The following is a 14,269-nucleotide window of genomic DNA, read 5'->3' on the forward strand; positions in this document are numbered from 1 at the left end:
TAGTGTCTGGGGTCTTAAAGGCTTGAAAGTAAACAAGCAGCCATCTAGCTCAGAAGCGACAAAGCCCACATAGAAGAAGCACACCAGCCTGTGTGATCACGAGGTGTCAAAGGGATCAGGCATCAGGCATCAAAGAACAAAAAATCAAATAATTGTGAATGAGGGAGAGTGCAGATTGGGGACCCAAGACCCATCTGTAGGAAGCTGGACAGCCCCTTACAGAAGGGTTGCGGGGAGGAGATGAGCCAGTCAGGGTGTGATGCAGCAACAATGAAACATACAACTTTCCTCTAGTTCCTAAATGCTCCCCCGCCCCCCCCACTATCATGATCCCAATTATACCTTACAAATATGGCTAGACCAGATGATGTACACTGGTACAGATAGGAACTGGAAACACAGGGAATCTAGGGTGGATGATCCCTTCAGGACCAGTGGTGTGAGTGGCGATACTGGGAGGATGGAGGGAGGGTGGGTTGGAAAGGGGGAACTGATTACAAGGATCGACATATCACCTTCTCCCTGGGGGACGGACAATGGAAGAGTGGGTGAGGGGAGACGTTGGATGGTGCAAGATCTGACAAAATAATAATTTACAAATTATCAAGGGTTCATGAGGGAGGGAGGAGCAGGGGGGAGGGGAAAAATGAGGAGCTGATGCCTGGGGCTTAGGTCGAGAGCAAATGTTTTGAGAACGATGAGGGTAACGAATGTACAAATGTGATTTACACAATTGATGTATGTATGGATTGTGGTAAGAGTTGTATGAGCCCCTAATAAAATGATTAATAATTAAAAAAAGAGAGTCTTCTGGGATCCATAAAGGTTTTCCTGGGCACATTTGTGGGAAAGAAATCACTTCTTCCTAGTCTGTCATAGTCTGGGAGCTCTGCTGAACCCTGTCCACCACGGGGGAACCCTGCTGGGCTTTGAAAGACCAGTGACACAACTTCCAGTGCACACCACACAGTACCCTGGTGGCGGCTGAGGGCGGGGTTGTGGCACACAATAGGACTGACCAACAGCTGAACCACCGGGCTCCTTTCTGGGTCACTGCCTAGAAATAATCTCACGCTCATTCCCTGGTGATTTATCGAAGCCGTCGTTTAAGCCTTTGTGCTTTATTTTTTTTCTCAAAAGTTTGACGCAGAGTCGGAAATGAAAAGTGCCGAGTCCTAGATTCAGAAAGCGGGGAGGAGGTATTTGTTATTCCTCGAGGTGCAGACAAGGCCCAGTAGCAGGAACGGAATGATGGAAGGTGACAGCACAGAGGAGATGACAGGGAATGGTTTGCAGGCGTCTCCTTTGGTCACGAATGCTAAGAGAATTTGTGCCGAACCAGGGAGCTAACTGTGAGAGATTTTGCCTCAAAAACATGTCTAATTTCATTTTTTAAACCCTTCTACTAGAGGTGAAGTGGGCTTGTATCTGTGGATTACACCACCCCAGGAGGGCTCCGTAACAGACATGAAAATAAATGAGTTATGACAGCCACTTCCTGAAGTCAGCAGGGCTGGCTCCCACTTGAGATCCAGTGGCCTTCCGAGTTGCAGCTAAAGATGTTTATGAAAACCTTTCTGTGGGTCGGTTTCCGGCCTGGATTCAGAGGCTGTGAGAGAAAGTCCACGGTGATGCTGAAACCGCCAGGGGTGGCACAAGGAAGAGTTGTGCCGTGAGGGTTTGAAGAGGGAAAGATGTGAGCCAGGAAGTCTGGCTCTTAGGCCTTGCCTAAGCCTTTCCCTCAAGGAGCTCGGTCACTTGTCCTTTCTGAGCTTCCGCAAAACCGGAGGCCTGACTCCACCACTGCGTGGTTCTGAAGTGACTTGCCGTGGCTGCCTCTCCAGCACCCATGGCCCATCCATCTGGTCACAACATCTCCATCTCCCTCGGACAAACCCACAGTGTGTGCAGTGTGTGTGAGCTTGGCGGTCAAGCCAATGGGGGCACGAGATCCAAAGCCCACCAATCTGCCTCTTGCTCTCAAAGGATTCTGGGTGGTGAGCAGAGCGAGCCCAGGCCGAAAGACCGTGGGAGCCAATCCCATCACGGTCAGCCGCCGGCTGCTTAGGCCTCGGTGGCAGCTCTGCTTTCCATCTGGTTTGGAGTCGGTTCTTCACTCTGTCCTTCAATCCTTCAACCCACCCCATCCTGTTCCCTGAATTCACTTGGGGCCCTACATTAGCGAACATGGTCTCTGTTGCTTGCACCCAAAGGATCCAGATGCTACAGGACTCTCTGGGCTTTGCAATTTGGGGTGAGTGATCCCAGCTGGCCCAGGAGGGATCCAATGAAACGGTGCATCTGAAACCCCGGTGGTGGCTTTGAGGCACGTGCCTGGTGGGGGTGAATCCTCCTCCTCTTCCTGGTCTCCATGACTTATCCACCGAAGAGGCCCTGTGGATGGGCCTTCCTTCACGAGACCCTTACCCAAAGCTTTCCTAGGAGTGAAAATGAGCGAAGGCTCTTGTGGAGCTCGTTCACCTCTTCATCTGACAGATACTTAATGAGCACCTCCACCGTGCTGTGCAGCGGTTAATAAAGCCAAGGCCCTGCTCTCCAGTGAGAGAGTCAGACAATAAACAGGTAGACAGGCGTAGGTTTAGATGAGCTGAGGGAGCGTGCCTCCCTGGGGATGACAGATGGCCAGAATCATGACTGAAGTGAGAAAGGAAGCTAGGCTAATATCTAGGGGAAGAGCCTTCCAAGCCGAGGGGACAGCACATGCCAAGGTCCTGAGGCAGAGGGGAACAGCGAGTAGGGAAGAAAGTGGACAGAAAATTGGCTGGAGAAGTAACAAGGTCCTACAATATCCCTGCCTGTCTCTTTGTGCCCACCTTAGAGGAAAGAGGTTCCCTTCTCCATGAAGTGGTACCACCCGTGGGCTTGTCTTTCAGTTCCTGAATCACGAACTCCCAAGCATCAGCCTGATTTTACCTGCTAGGATGGCCACGGGTCAGAACCAACTGCCTGGCACCTAACAACAACAACCCAAAAGACCCCAGAACCCACCTGACTTTGCTTTCATCTTTTAGCCAACCCCTAAAGCTAAAGCTAGCTCTATTTCATGCCTTAATTTTATTTCTTTTGGGCATTCCTCATATGATGTTTTGTGGAGCCTTTATGGAATTCATTGTCATATTTCCCCTTCTTTCTAAGCATGATAAAACCAAAACAAACAAAAATCTCACTGCCATTGAGCCAATTCAGACTCATAACCACCCTGTAGAACAGGGTAGAACTGCCCCTATCGATTTTGCCCCTATCGATCCCTCTTCATGGGAGCTGCAGGCCACATCTATCTCCCACGGAGTGACTGGTGGTTTTGAACCACTGATCTTGTAGTTAGCAACCCACTGTGTAACCACAATGACACCAGAGCTCTTCTTCTCAGCAGAATACCTACATTAATTCTGCCTCAGGCGACCTTGACTTCAATGGCAGCCTGCCGCACTGCAGTTACTGCCAATCAGACCGGACTCTCCATTTCCTAGGGCTGCTTGGGCTGATCTCCCTCACACCCTTCTCTATCCCTGCTCCTGCCCTGGGGCCTTGGCTTGAAATATAAGTGCAAGAGATGACACTGCTTTCTGCTAAATATTGTCCTATACCCCATGGACCCAGTAAGTCGGGCTATTTGAGATCCTAATTCTCTCACCCAACATGCTTATCATTTCTCTACTTCTTGTCACCAATGAGCCTGGACAGCCACTTCTGTGTCTCGTTTGTGTATGCATGAGCTCTGACTGGTCTCTGCTTTGTCCCAGGTTCTGGCCAATGGCTGAATCTCAGACTCCCTGAGCAGTAGAGGACACAAAGGCATGGGATTAGAGCAAGTGTGCTAAGGCCTATGGGAATCTAGGGGCATGGGTGCCAGGAAACAGGAGAGTGGTGACCTCAAATAGGTACTTGCCACGGAGGATAAGTAAAAAGAAAGTCATTCCAGAAAGAAATGCAGTGCATGCAAAGGCAAAGAAGTGAGGAGCTGTCTTCTAAATCTATTCTGACTCCTGGGGACCCCAATGCTATTAAGTAGAAGGAAGGTTTTCTTGGCTGGGATTTTTAAGGAAGCGGATCACCACCAGCTCTTTCTTCTGTGGTGCAGTTCATTTGCTTGAGTTAGCGTGTGATAGGTAGGTTTATTGTGCCAACCTGGCCAATAGGAACACGTGGGATTAATAAGGTCACAATTTCATTGGAAGGCAAAGAGATAAATGACTCAGCAAGCCCCACCCCTCTCCCTCTTGCTCTCTGGTGAATGGACCAGTGTGTGGTTGCTTTAGCTAGTTCTCTGCCTCAACTTGTGAACTATACTCTCTGTGGGACAGCCAACCCATGGATTGTGTCACTAGAACTTGAGGTTCCTTCAAGCCCTGCTTCGCCACACTGCTGGTGTGTACACCGCTTGAGCTTGAGACTGGCGGATCCTGTCGTCTTGCATAGTTAGAGTTCGATATCCCATCTGGGCCTGCTTCAGTAAGCTCCTGAGCTGCTGACTGTTGGTGACTCACCCTGCTGTTTGTTGCCTGTGGCCAGATTGCCTGCATTGCTCTGGGGAAGACTCAGCTGTCTGCTTCCTTGACCTTGGACCCAGCAGCCCTCGAGAGTTGAAAGACTTCCAGCATATTAACTATTCCATGGAAGTGAGTTGAACTGAGCCCTCTGAAATGCTGTGTGGACTAACTAGCTGTTATACTCCTTCATGCTGTAAATATCTATCCTCTATTATATAAGTATAATCATAAGTGTCCTGGTTTTATTTCTCTAGAGAACCCTGTTTAACACACACTAACCCTCGAAGAAGGCAAGTGAATTCTAGGAACGGCTTGCAGTGGGGTGTTGCTGGTGCTGAGATCTGAGAAGCTCTGATTGGCTGAGAAAGTGGGTGAGTGAGAACATCTTTGTTGTTCGTGTTCTTTCAGGGGCCAGCTGGATCCTGGGAACTCTCCGTTCTCAGTGCCGGGGCATTTCACACACAAATTTGTGGAATTTCTACTGAGGCAGCACTCCTGCGGCAGCTTGCTGCGTGAGATATGCACGGATCTGAGTCTCCTCTATTGGGGGTTTCTCTATGAGCCTCACCAAAGTCAGATCAGGCTTGGGCTCGGCTTGGGAGAGAGCTGGGCAGGAAGGCTCTGTCCTCAATGTCCTCTCTGATGTGGCTCCAAATGCCCCATCCTTCCCTTTCTCCATTGCCCCAGGCCTGTCTGTATCAGGTCCTTGGAATTGTGGGACCCAGAATGACTTCTGTTCTGAATTTAGCACCTTAGCCCTGCAGCAGTCTGTCTTGCAAAACCACCACTCTGCCAGCTTCACATGAAGGGGCCGTTTAATATGCAGCCGAGAAACAGCCCTACAAAGAAAAGAAGATAAGGTGGGAATGTTGAATATTCATTTTTGTGGTTAGAGGGTGTTTTTCCTATGATTCTGTTATTCAAATTAGCTTGGATTGTAACTCCCATTTCAACAACAAATGCTTAAAGAAACACAACAGGATAATCCCCAGATTTGCTTTTCTTGGCTCTCCAGAGTGCCCTGCTCCCCAGCAAAGCCCACCTTGAGGGTAGGGACCACAGCTGATTCATTTCTTCCACCCTCAAAGGCCTAACTCTGCACCAGGGAAAGGGATGCATGAAAGCTATGTAGTCAGAGGGCCTGGTCTCCGGGTCCTCGGGTCAGCACCGGCCCACAGTCCCCAGAGGTGCCATTGATCAATAGCCCTTGACAGCCTGACCTAGAATTCCTGCCCAGGAACCCACTGGGCAGGGAGGTCAGCTAAAGATTTCTGGGGTCACTGCCCCATGTTCCCAGTGAGGCCTGTTCTACAGGACCTAGGAACTTGAGTCTGAGACCAGCTAGCCCCCATTGGTGATGAGCCGAGCCGCAGTGACCATGCATGAGAGGAGGTCTTTGCATGCACCCATACCTTACCGCCTCTTGGTTCAAGCCTAGACAGACATTCACCGGCTTTCACACGGAAACCACCAGGATGCTTAAGCGTTAAAGTGGACCGCGCCACCCTCTATTTAAAATGCTTCGGTGATTTCCGATTAAGCTTAGGGCAACATCTCTGATGTACCTGCCCAGGCATGGCCCGGCTCCTACCTCCCTCTCTGAACCCATCTTCTGCCACTGGCTCCTCTATTCACTGGGCTTTTCTCTCTCTGGTTGCTGCCACTTTCTAGTGTCGCAGAACTTTTTTTGCTTCTGGACCTTGGCATTTGCTGTCCTTTCTTTGGGGACACACTTCCCAGGTCCTCTTATGTTTCCGCTTCCATGTCTCCTCCTTAGAAGGGCCTCCCAGACACCTCCCCCACCAAAAAAACCAAACACCTAGTTTTCCTGTTTGAATGTATTGCGGCACTCCCCTTTCTTCCCAAGCCTTCATTGTGATTTGTAATTATTTCTTCATTCACCTGTTTTCTGTCTCCTCTGTGAGCGAGGGCAGGGAGAGTCTCTGTCTTAGGCATGGCCACATTCTTAGGACTCTGAGTGCTGGATAAAGAGTGACCACGTGCATTTCTTGAGTGACAACTAGTCACTTTTTTTCATGCCATCTTTACAATAGCAGCTTTATAAAGTTGGTCGGTAGACCCAACCCCAGATCTAAATCAACTCTCTTGACCTCACACAAGGCCAGAGGAAGACAATGAACCCAAGCCTACCTGAATCCATAGACCGTGTTCTTTCCCTGCGCGAAGGCCCCGAGGTTCAAGTTCGGGTTTGGGGGCTTACTGCCTCTGGGACATAAGGCAGGGCCCCAGCTTTTTAGAGCTCCACTCCCTCATGTGTAAGATGTAAGCCTTCATACCACGTGCCCCTGTGCTACAGCTTAAGCATGGATTCTGGAGCCAGGGTGTCAGGGCTCACTGGTCACCTTCTCTTCTCCCTGCCTCAGATTACTATGTAAAAGGGGCATAAGAGCAATTGTTGGGAGGATAGATGGTTAAATATGCAAATGTGCTTTAAAGAGCTCTAGTGGTTTAGGTGTTGGGATACTAGCCGCAAGGTAGGTGGTTCAAACCCAGTGCTGTATAGGGTTGCTATGAATCTGATTCAGTGGGACGGCACTGGGCTGTTTTAATTTTATTTTATTCTTTTTGAAAGGCACGGGTGGTGCACGGTCAGCCATTCAAAACCACCAGCCACTCCCCGGGAGAAACACAGGGTTTTCCACGGAGAGAAGCAGCGACTGTCTCAGAAACTCACAGGGGGCAGTTCTACCCTGTCCAGTAGGGCCTCTATGAGTTGGCATCCACTCCTCCATCTTGAGTCGGGTTTGCTTTGGGTATACTATTGTAAATGCTATTATTAGTTTAGAGGAACTATATTGCTTTCCAAACCTCTTCACATTGCGGCCTCACAAAAGCCCTTGGACAATAACGATTTTCTCTTTCTAGCATCAAGCTAAGAAAACATGGAGTTCCAAGAAGGTCTTGCTCAAAGTCTCTGACCCAGCTCGGGTCCTGACCCCGCACCTGCGTCTCTGCAGTGGCTTCTTGGGCTCGATCCGGGCATCCGCACTCCCCCTGAGTCCCCACGGGCCTGGCTTCTGCTGATCTGTCTTTTGCTCCATTAGGCAGGGCCTTGGCCCCCCGGCCCTCCGCGGTGCTCCGCGCCCTCTGCGTGCTTGGCCGCCAGCGCCCGGCCGACCCCGCCCGCCCGGGAAGTGACGGCAAAGTGAATTAGCGCGCAGCCCAGGGCGCCGGGGGCGCCAGGGTGCCCGGCAGCTCCGCGGGCGCAGCACTTCCCGGCCTGATATTTGCACAAAGTGCTCTGGGGGCCTCTTTACATTTGCACTTGCCGGTGGAGTTGGCGTTTTCGGCGAGCGCGACTTCTCCAAAGGGCGCGCGCACCATGTGTTTGAGGAGTTGTCTCCACGCTTTCTTGGAGTGGCTTCTTCTTTTCGTTCGTCGTTGTCGCTCACGGCCTGCTCCACCGCTCTGGCTCTCTGCCCTTGTCATGCTCCCCCTCTGGGTTCTTTCCATCAATCTTCCTCCATGTCACTGCGTCTGCCTCGCCCCACATCTCTTTCCATTTCCGTCTCTCTCCATCCATCTCTCCCCAAGCTGAGCTCCGCGTCTGCTCTCTCCATTTCGGTTTCTCACCCCACGCCCACTGCAGAGCCCTGGGCTCCTCCTAGCCCCTCTTTCCCCTGTTTGCTTAGCATGACGCCCGCCTTCTCTTCTCAACCCACAGAAACAGTGAGACAGCTCCGTGTGTCTCTTAGACAGGGTGGGCCGGACCCATGGCCCAGGGTGCTTTGCCTGCCTTTCGAGGGTCCTCAGAGACCTGGGAGAGTGGGGGGAAGGCTGCTCTTGCCAGTCTCCCTTTCTCCAGGTGGCTTTGGGGACAATCAGTGCATGCTGAAAGTTCTCATGGTGCCAGGCCTGCCCACTGGTTGTCGCCCTCACTCCTCTCTGCCAGTCTCCGCTGCCCTCTGCTGCTCCCAAACTGGCTAGGAATGACCCCTGCGATGTGCCACACACCCTCTGCCTCTTTCAACTGCCAGGCCTGCCACCACTACCCACTCTCAGGCTCATGGCTTGGTTGGGTCTGGCAGCCCAGGGGTTGTTTGGGGAGGCCTGAGGGAAGCACGTGGAGGTTCTTGCAGGCGGCCAGCCAGTTGAGTGACATCTTGGCAGGTGGGGGTGGAGTAGGGCACGGTTTGGGGGGTGTTCAAGAAGGCACCCTGTACCTGGCCTTCTATGAAAACCAGTTGCCTTTGAGTCACCTCTGATTCATGGCAACCCCAGGTCTCTCCGAGGAGAAGGGGCTGCATATTCTTTGCAGCGGCTGAGTTGTTGGAACTAGATCGCTAGGCCTTTCACTGAGGTCAATTTCAGAGCACAAGGGTGGTGAACAAGGACTCAGTGGAATGGCTAGATTTGAGTGCCAAGTGCCCAAAGTGTCCCCAGTCCAGCGTGGGACCCAGGGGGTCAGGTGGAGACCCAGAGGGGCGCTGGGAGCTCTAGCTTCCACCCTGGATCTCATTTCGCATGTGTTTGGCTACGTCCGTCCTTTACTTTGGGCGGTGTCCTGGCTGGCTGCAGACAGGATTGCTCTGCCAGGGAGCACTGGTCTGAAGATTAGAGCTTCCATGTTATTTTGAAACAACTCCGTGTGACCAAAGTTTGATTAGGGCCTAAATCCATTTGCACAAGAAATCGTAACGTGACTTTTGTCAATAGAGGAAAGACCCATTCAATGCTGTAAATATAATTTGAATCGTTGTAAATGTTGAATGCCTGTTTAAAATTTTTTAAAAAAATCACACATGAAAAGAAAAAATTCTCCTTGATGCTATCTGACAAGAATTTGAATAGATCACCATGAAAAGTTTTGCTCTGAAAGTGTGTGTAGTGATTTACCGTCTAAAACCCGAGACGAGCAAAAACACATATCTACCTTATATATGTTTTCAGAAGCAAACACGGGTTTCTCATTAAAACATTCGAAAGGGTTTTATTTGGAAGAAAAGACAAACTCAAAATGTAATATCTTCTCTAATATTTTGTATTTATTTTTAATTATATTATTAAGAAAAATGTGATTTTTTTAAAAAAAAAACAAGCACCATCTAATCCTCCTGACTGCGAGACGGGGACACCAAAGGGGAAACGTTTAACTGGGCATCTTGTTGCGTTAAAGTGAGAGGGTTCCCCCCCCAGACAACAAAGTTGTTGCTGGCTCTGCAGAGCCCCTGCTTCCGAGGCCTCTGCTGTGCTTCCTCCTCCCAGAGAGATCCAGCCCGAGCTGAGTCCCATTCCCGCTATGAGAGAGACTGATTCCCGCCGCCGGTTCCAGCCACTGCCTGCGTCTGCTGGCAGACGCGCCTGCCTGCCTGCCTGTTGTCCTTGGCGCCGCCGCTGCTCCTCTCCGCTGGCCGTGGCCTTGGACACAGCCGCCGCGCACCGCAACAATGGTGCACGCAGGCGTGGGCAGACATGCTTCCTCTAGCAGGGTTCGCTCCTGCTGGGGAGACGGGGAGCAGCCTGGAGCATTACAAACACCAGGCAGAAATGGCCCTCCCCAAGCCCTGCCTTCTGGGGATTGAACCAGCCTGGAGCAGGAAGACATCCTGGCGCCTCCAAGCCAGGACACCTGGTCTGATCCGAGCGCCAGGAGATGTATGAGGCCCAGGACCTGGCTTGAGGGGAAGGCTGAGTCCAAATCCTGGCTTTGTCACCTTGACCTTCAGCTTGTCCATTCCTTTCTGGGGCCCAGTTTCATTTGTTACTAGAGGGTGTTTTTACTTACTCTGCGTGGCTCGGCAGCCCTAGTGGTGCCCTGGGTGTTTCACTGCATTGCCAACTACAAGGTCAGCCCATCAGAGAAAGATGAGGCTGTCTGCTCCCATGAAAGTATACAGTCTCAGAAACCCAAAGGGGGCAGTTCTACTCTGTCCCCCAGGGCCATCAGGAGCCAGAATTGACCAGCGAGTTTTATTTTGTTTTGAGATTGAAAGGAACAAACGAGGGAATGCTTTGTAAACTGCAAAGTGCTGTGTGCATGGGGGCTGTCTCAGCAAAAGCAGGGCCTCCATGACTCCCACAACCCCACAGCAATAATGGCAACTCTTTCCCAGCAAGCTCCGGGCGAATTCTAACTGGGCATCTCATCTGTTGGCCATGGCTGGGTGGCCGGTGGGCTTGGGTGGCAGGAGATGACTTCTGCTCCAAGATCTAGCTCTCAATGAGAGTCTTGGCATTCAAGTCCTGTTCTTTCATTCACTAAACCAACGTGTACTCATCTGTTTTAAAATAGCTTTTCTTACCACCACCACCCCGTTCCAGAAGTATGATGTGCTCATTCTAGAACATCCAGAAATACAGACATGCCCAAAGAAGAAGAGTCACCCTAGATCCTGCCACTGTGAATGAATGTTCTTCATACACACAACTCCACATATTCTTTCAATTACATTTTAGAAAAAACGTTTTCACATAATGCTGGCTGTTTTGTGATCTATCTTCTTCTTCTTTTACATCTAAGGATAACTTGTGAACATCTCTTAAGTTCCTCCTGCAACACCATGAAAATCATCGCCTAACTGTCCTCACTATTAACATCCCATGGTGCCTACGGCGTGCAGAGCCCTGAGTGAGGCTTACTCTTGTCTGTGGCCCAGGAATTCACCTTCCTGCAGCGGAGAGCGGATCACACCAGGGAGATGGGAGGTGGGAGCAGCAGAAACACCGCAGGCAGTGTGCAGCCCCCCTGAAGGAGTGTCCAGAGGGAGAGGTCATTTCCAAAGGAAGGAGTAGTCATAACCTAGAGAGGAACCCGGCTTGGAATGGCGAGCACCGCCCTTAAGCCTGGAAAATGGAGAAGGAATTCTGAGAGGCAGGGAGAATGTGAGCTGTGGGCGTGCGTGAACCTCACACATCCTCTGAAAATATGACAACATCGTGGCATGCTAGTTGTGTTTGTGTGGAAGCTGAGAGAGGGGGTGGGGATTCCAAACAAACCCACACTCACTGCCGTCGAGTCGATCCCGAAGCATTGCGACGACCCTTTAGGCCAGGGTTGAACTGCCCCCTTGGGCTTCTGAGACTGGTAACTCTTTACGAGCTCAGAAAGCCTTATCTTTCTCCTGAGGAGCCACTGTTGGTTTTGAACTGCTGACCTTCTACTTAGTGCCCCTCCCACCCCCCAAAGGATAACCCCGACACCACCAGGGCTCAGCAAATGAAAATCCATTTGCCCACCCAAGAGATGGGAAGAGTTTCCAGCTGGGTTATACTGGTGACCTCGAGTAAGTCACATCACCTCAAAATGTCCAAGAAAGGCTGGGTGATCCCCTTTGACGGCCCAGGACAGAGGGGACTTCCCATCAGAGCAGCTGTGGGGGTGGTGCTGGGAGCTGGTGGCGCTCTTCAGAATAGTCTTCCCAGCATGGGGCAGGTCTGCATACCCAGGACAGCCTCATGACACCAAGCTGAGTTCCCCTGACTCTGATATCCAGCCTAGCCTGGCACTGCCCGGGAGAAGACCTCGAGAGGTTAGGGATTGCCCATGCTTCCTGAGACCCACTTATGGGATGAGCAGACAGTAAGGGCACTTTTCCCCCCATGCCACCTGGAAGGCGGGCACCTATGTGAGTCAGGTTTTTTGGGTTAGAAGACATGGAAACCCTTTTGTGTTAGTCCAGGGCAGACCAGAGAAACAAATTCATAGACACTCATATGTGAATAAAAAAAGCTTTATATAAAAGATAATATATATATATAATTTGTATATTGAGAACTATATAAATTGTATATTGAGAAAACATCCTAGCCCAATCCAGATTAAGCTCATATGTCCGATTCAAGTCTATAAATTGCTCTTCAGACTCAGGCAACACATGCAATGACGCTGAATGCGCGAAGATCACAGGCCAGTGGGTGGAACGTCTTGTGGATCCAGTGGTGGTGGAAGCATCTCCGTGCTGGTATGGGTCTCTGCGTGGCTCCTCCAGCTCCAGGGTACTGGCTCCATCGGCATAACTCCATGTGGCTTGTCAACAGAAAGGTCTCACAGAGAGAGTGTGTGTCCCACCTCCAGGGAGGAGGACAAGAATTTCCAGAATCCTTAGGAGAAGGCCATGCCCACACAGAGGCACCACTGGCTATGACCTGATTGACAGACTAGACTCCACCCCTTCGCTCAAGTTGACCAATGATGTGACCGCCACACTTCTCAAACTGCTGGCAAACTGAAGGGGCCTTATTTTAAGGACACATACAGTTATCTTGGGAATCTAAGATAGGGACTCATGGGGCAGTTAGGACTCGTGGGAACTGGAGCTGGGAAATGACTAGTGGGCATTTTACTCTCCCAGGGTTGCTGTCGGAGGAGCCCTGGTGGCATAGAGGTTACGTGTTGGGCTGCTCAGTGTAAGGTCAGCAGTTGAAGTCACCGGTGGCTCGGTGGTGGGAGAAAGATGGGGTGTTCTATTCCGGGCAAGAGTCACAGTCTCGGAAACTCACAGGGGCAGCTCTACCCTGTCCTACGGGGTCACTATGAGTTGGCATTCACTTGAGGGCAGTGAGAACCTAACAGAATATCACAAGGTGGGCAGCTTTAAGAAAGCTTTCCCCCCATAGTTCTGGAGGGCAGAAGTCTGAATTCAAGGTGTCAACAGGACTATGCTCACTCTCTCGTCTACTCTTCTCTCTAGAGAAAGACCTTTCCTCGTCTCTGTTGGTTGGAGGTAACCCCAGGCATCTCTTTGCTTTCCTTGGTTTACAGATGGACCCTCAAATGACCCCCTTCCCCTGTGCGTGTCTCTCCATGTCTGTTCTCACCTTACAAGACACTACTTATAAGAGAAGCAGCCCTGGGGGCATGAGGGTTAAGCCCTTGGCTGCTAACCAAAAGATTTGACCACATCAGAAGCCCCATGGGAGAACAGACTTGGGAATCTTCTCCCATGAAAATGACAGCCTAGGAAACCCTATGGGACAGTACTACCTTGTCACAGAGGGCCATGAAGAGTTGGAATCAGTTGAAAGGCCTACAACAATTTGTAAGGGGGGACCAGGGCCCACCTTTCTTTGGTATGACTTAACTGATACTATTTTCAGAGAAAGACCCTACTTCTTTAAGCAAGATCAAATAAAGGTACTGGAATTAAGACCTCACCGTATCCTGTATATGTGTGCATGTGTAGCACAATTTCAATCCAATTTATGACAGGGATCACAGCAGTTATTTATCCTAGGTACCATCATCTGTCCATATATACATTCAACCATCCATCTACCCAACCATCTGTCCTTTCATCCGCCTATCCATCTAGCCATCCACTCACCCACCCATCCAGTTGAATAGTCCATGGGACTCTGCCCTCCCATGAGCCTCTGCTGTGGGCTGCTAGGCTAAGGCAGAAATGAACAAGCCCAGTCCTTACTCGTAAGGAGCTCACAGTCTAACAGAAACCCGCTGCCATCTTTTTCATTCCCTCATCCTTCAGCAAGCATTTCTGTGTGCCAGGCATTGGCACAGGGGACACGGAGATGAATCCTCACTCTCCGAGAGCTCCCAGTCCAGTGAGGGGGGACCCACGGGTACAGCCAATCACAATATAATCTGATAGGTGCTAAAAGAGACATTGATAGGTTGATTAATTGATATTCTGCCTTGTTCCAGAAAAGATTTAAGATTTAAAGATATGTAGATTAAGATTCTGGGACATGTATCAATATGGAACTATTTTGTGATTCTATTATTGGGGTCAGAGGGTCAGAGCACACCCTTACAGATGGGAGCGAGGTTTGCATCAAAG

This window comes from Echinops telfairi, unplaced genomic scaffold (assembly GCF_000313985.2).
Source record: "Echinops telfairi isolate 266 unplaced genomic scaffold, ASM31398v2 ScPeMD7_7457;HRSCAF=8495, whole genome shotgun sequence".
Lineage (NCBI taxonomy): Eukaryota > Metazoa > Chordata > Mammalia > Afrosoricida > Tenrecidae > Echinops > Echinops telfairi.